Here is a 5,389-nt window from a genome sequence, read left to right as displayed (position 1 = left end):
TTTGATGTTCTTTAAATTGTTGATTTGAGTTGTGATCTTACTTTCCTTGCAATTGGTAGTTGGTAAATTTTATTGGTTTTTGCAATTTATGATGTTTACTTTTCTTTCATTCTAGGTGTTTGATAAAATGTTTCCTTTAGTTTTTAAGTAGTTTTCTTGACTCTTGGCATAGGCTAAGAGAATTGAGTGACCTTGAGTCATTGGGTCTCAATGATTTAGTGATTTGAGAACCCTTGATGATCAATTTGATACTCATTGACATTAACCAACTACTAATCTAATTAGTAGATAGGTTGGGACTTATGGGTTGATATTGATCAAGCCATTTGATATCTTTAAGTATAGAAGTACACTTAATGAGCTTGGTTCCTTATAATTATCAATATTTGGTTTGTAGACAAAGATGGAGATCTCAATTACCTATGTCTAGCCAAGAGTACTTTTCCTTTATTTTATTAGTTCTTATCACACTACAAGAAAAACACCCATTCAGCCACACTTTTTTTAGGCTACATTTGAAAAGCGTAGCCTATTCTAGGAATAGGCTACGCTTTTCCCCGTGTTTCCTTTTTGTAGGAGAATAGGAAACACATTTGTGACATCACTTGAAAAGTGTAGCCTTAGGTATTATAAATATCACTTATAAAGTGTAGCCTTATCTTAAGAGCTATGGGTTCACTTTTTACACCAAAGAATACACTTTCAAAGAGTAACCTATTTGTCAAGTTTCAGGTGCGCTTTAAAAGTGTTGCCTAATGTATCTCAGGTCAAATATCCAACACTTTAGTAATTTTTTGTTCAATTTTTAACAAATGATACACATATAAACACTTAGCCAAATAAAATGAAAACATAAAACCCCACTTTGACTTTTTCCTTCTTCGCGCCACCCCCAACCCAGAGAAGACTCTGCGCCATCACCACTCACTGTAACATCCCTAATTTCTAACCCTAAATCTCAAAATCCCAAATTAACTCAGAAAATCCTAATTTCCCCAATTCCTAACCCTAACAGCCGCAACCTCACCCTCCTTCAATGTAACAAACAAAAGCAGCCACTGTAGAGAGAAGAGGGATCGGGAGAAGAAGAGAAGAGAGGAAAGGCCTGTCCAGCCGTCACCACCGCAGCGCCGCTGCAGCTATTGCCACCTTCAGAGTTGCGGAAAGTGGTCCTCCCTGGCGTCGAATGCCGCCATCGTGTCGCACATGAGAGAGAGAGAGAGACAGATTCGAGAGGAGCTACCGACGATCGCTGCCGTCGAAGCCAGGCTCGTTACCGTCACCACCCAAGAAGCTGTGAGGAGCCGCTGTCGTGCTCGTGTCGCTGTGCACCGTCGAGCTTCCCTCACCCTGAGCCGTCGATCTGTCGCCACCGCTACAAGGGCTTGTCGCTGGAGCCACGACTGTCACTGAGCTTCCGTCGCCGCTGCCGTTCAACCCGCTGCTGCCGTCGATTTGGAGTTGCTGCGATTGGAGCCACTAGCGGGGGTGAGTTGCTACTGCCTTGTTGCCGTCCTAATCATATTCAACGTCCACTGCCCTAAGCTGTTTCTGCCCTTGAGTTCGTTGAGTTCGGATTCCTTGTGCTACTGTAACTGTCATTACTGCTGTGGAAACCAACGTTTCTGTTTGGCTGCTGCTGAAGGTCTTCCACCATCACTGGAGCTGCCCAGAATCATCGTGGAAGCTGCCAAGATATATGGTTGATTTCTAATTATGCCAAGACATAATCACTAATTAAGTTTTATGTTGATTTTTTTTTATTTTATGTCCTGACTGCATTATAACTTGTGAATCCCATTTCCTTTTTGATATTCAATGTTTTGACAAACTGCCATGGTTTATAATCTATTGATACTTGCCATTTTCATGCTTAATCAGTCTTATTTAGAGATATTTTGGAGCTGACTAAGGCTTTTAACATGAAAGAGACTGAGGCAAAGGCATATATATATTTAAAATCCAGATTACTTTCCTTCTTTACATCACAGCCTTTAATGCATCAGCTTGCTCTTTTTATTTTGTTATGATTCTGTTTTGTGTTGCCTCCTTAATAGTAAAAAAGATTAAGGAGGCTCTATCTTGTGTTTTAGTTAATAGTTTAAGGATTAAGACATGATATTGACTAATGAATATGAATGAATAGTATTATCCTATTGTGCATTTCACCAAAACCTCCTTATTTAGCAGCTAATATTATATATAGTTCTACGTTCCTAGTAATCTTAGTGGAAAGTAATTAGCAGAAGTTGCTGGTTTTGTTGAAAAGTGGTAGTTAATTACTACACTCACCTAACTATATCAGCTTATAACTCTTAAGAGGTAAAATATCTATATAAAGGTATTGATGCTTTATTTGAGTGTATTGATTTTTGTTTATCTATATAAAGACTTGTTTGAGAAGTGCATGGAGATTGCTCAGAAGTGTCTTGATGATGTACATGATGTTGTCCTTGATAGTTATTCAGATGATTGTTACTAAGAAAGTTATAGGTTGTCCTTGAAAGTTATAGATTGTCCTTGATAGTTATTCAGATGTTGTCCTTGATTGTCTTATGGATTTTGTGCTGGAGTTATAGATTTTCTGTTCTTGGTATTAGATTTCTTTGTTTTCTCTTTTCTCTATAATCATATCCTTGTATATTTGGTCATGTTTCATTATTTTTTAGAGCTAATGAAGGTGCCACGAGTAGAGTCAAAGTTAAGAGTATTCTCTTTCAAGATTCAATTTCTGTCTCAGGTATGGTGGTGCTTGCTATATTTTTCTTTATGTTTTGTGGAATTGAACTTTTGACTCAGTTATGCTTTCTTCTTTTTGCAGGTTACAGAATTTAAGAAGAGTTTATAAGCTGTGAACTCTGCTTGTGAAGAGGTACATTGTGCATGAAACTAACAAACTGTGTTATTGGCATTTCTTTGACCTCATGCATTTTCTCTTGGGAATAGGTCCGAAAGTCTGTCAAGCTGAAGATCATGAAGAAAATTCTTTTTGGGTAATACATTAAATCAAGGAACAGCTAGAGGTATGTACTTTTTTCCTTTAAATGTTAATGTCCTTATCATTCTCTAGGACATTGTTCTAGCTCTCTCAATTTTCTATGTTTGGATAATCACAGGCCCTTCTTAATTTTTCAGCAGTTAAAATTTAATTTGATTCTGTTAGATCTTGTCTAACGTAAACTTACAGTTTATGGACTACTATTTATTTATTTAATTTATGCAGGATCCACAATTGGATTCAAGACTTCAAGTTGGATAGTCTTTTAAAGCTTACTGACACTCGTGCTTCTAACAATAAGATGACACTGATGCACTATCTTTGCAAGGTATAATAACAATTGCACTAAAGGAATATATCATTTGATCACTTACCTTCTTTCCATTTTGCTATTTTGGCTCTAGGTTCTAGCTGATAGGTCGCCTGGACTGCTTGACTTCCACTTAGACCTTGTAAGCATGGAAGCTGTGACTAAGGTGATGATTTATGCTTGGTTGGAAAAAGAAAATTATTCAACTGCTAATTGCTAGTTTGGTTGGTTTATTGGTTCTGTTTCACTTTGTTCCCCTGTAAAACTGAGCACATATCTCCTCCTCTGACTTCTTGCAATGATATGTGTGTCACATGAATTAAGAGTTAACTTACACTTTAGAAGTATGCTACTACTGATCAATGCTACTACATGAATTAAAAAAATAATAATTATTTAAAAGTTTCAAAACATTAGCATCTGTGTGTTCTATTTCATTGAGTATAAAAGTTAACTCTCCCTCTTGTTCATAATCATGTTCTATATGTTGCTGCTGCATGTAGTAGTAGTAGTTGGAGGAGTAATAATTCAAGATTGGCTTGTGTAGGAGAGTTCAACTTTTCAAATGTGAAGAGAATAGGGAAACTTTGTGGCAACAGTTCTGATTTTGGCGTTGTGGGAGGTAGGGGATTTTTGTCTAGCTGCCAGGGTAATGTGATTTTTTAAATTATAGCTCTTTATGTTATGGTTTATAACTTATGTTTTTTTTATCTTTGAATTCTAAATTTGGATTTGTGAAACACTACTATGCATTGGTAAAAACACTAAAGATACAATCGATAAATTGAAATTGAAAATAGACTGAAAATCAGGTACCTGACTAGTAGATATGCATCAATGTGTTTCTCAAGATCAAATGTACTCTCCTTGTTTTCAATATGTGCATTAAGTTAAGCAAGTTTTACTTACAAGAAATTGCTTATTCTTCCTCTGACCTATCCATTTAATAGCAAAGGTTGTAGAATTGATAAACAGTGCACCAGAGGATATTCGACCAAAAGTTTTCGTTAGTGCAACAGCTGTTGGTTACTATGGTATGTTCATATGCCAAATCTTCTTCTCTACTGGTCGATTATTTTCTTGCTTATTGATTGTTAACTGTTTGATGCACTCTTTAGAATCACTTGAAATGATAGAGAAGTATGCATGATTTTAGATATAAAATGTCTTTCACTTCTTTTCACTGTTCAGGCACCAGTGAAACACAAGTGTTTGATGAACAAAGTCCATCATGAAATGATTACTTGCTGGTGGACCTATAGGCTCTGGAAAACAATAGTATGTCCCGCATCTTCTAGCTGTTATTGATTGGTTCCCAGCTGCGTCTTAATTTTAGAAAGGCGCCATAATTAAGTTATTTTTCTTTCTTTTTGTATAGGTTTTCCTGGATTGATTTGGATGACATTATTAAGGTGAACTCTTAACTTTCATATCTCCAAAGCAAAATTTATTGAAATTTTGAAAAAACAAAAATTAGTGGATATAGAACATTGGCTAGCATAGATAGTTTGGATGGTGCAATTCTCGATTCTGACTTGTGTGATTTGATTACCATGTTCATATATATCTTTGCAAGTGTGGCCAGCATTTAGTAAAGAATAAAGAAGGCAGATGTGAATTAATGATATCAGTCATTGATAGTTTTGAGTTTGATTTTTTAATTTTTATAATTGCGAATGTCATTATGATTATTTTTCTAATAATTTTCTATATAATTATGCAGGATAATCTTGAGGATGAAAATAAAGATTAAGCTGATTATTATTGTGGTTTATTAGCTAAGATAGAGTAGTGTTGGAAATGGATACATATATGGTTGACTACTAATGACTTTTATTAGAAGATACTTATGTAGGATATGTTTTTCATAGAGTATTAGTAGTAAATTCTAAGCGGTATCATGGTTATTTTGATATGGCTATGCTTATTTTAGTGTAAGATGTATGAATACTCACAATTAACTTCATTCTAGTACTTTTGGATCATTATTATAAATATATTTTGGTTAGAGATAATTTTTATTATTTAAAGAAATTAGTTAGTATAGTTATGTATTTATTTTTATTTTATAATATTTAACT

The 5,389-nt window shown here is 35.0% G+C and overlaps 2 long non-coding RNA genes across 2 annotated transcripts; both read left to right on the top strand.

Annotated features, from left to right (window-relative positions):
* Nucleotides 908-1,715, top strand: LOC110264633. Its single transcript, XR_002350805.1, has 2 exons — nucleotides 908-1,488; nucleotides 1,563-1,715. It is a non-coding gene; the product is annotated as an uncharacterized LOC110264633 (long non-coding RNA).
* On the top strand, nucleotides 3,233-3,888 carry LOC110264632. Its single transcript, XR_002350804.1, has 2 exons — nucleotides 3,233-3,326; nucleotides 3,403-3,888. It is a non-coding gene; the product is annotated as an uncharacterized LOC110264632 (long non-coding RNA).

Source organism: Arachis ipaensis, chromosome B07 (assembly GCF_000816755.2).
Source record: "Arachis ipaensis cultivar K30076 chromosome B07, Araip1.1, whole genome shotgun sequence".
Lineage (NCBI taxonomy): Eukaryota > Viridiplantae > Streptophyta > Magnoliopsida > Fabales > Fabaceae > Arachis > Arachis ipaensis.
Note: the sequence above shows the minus strand (reverse complement) of the source record. Positions and strands in the feature narration are given on the sequence as shown.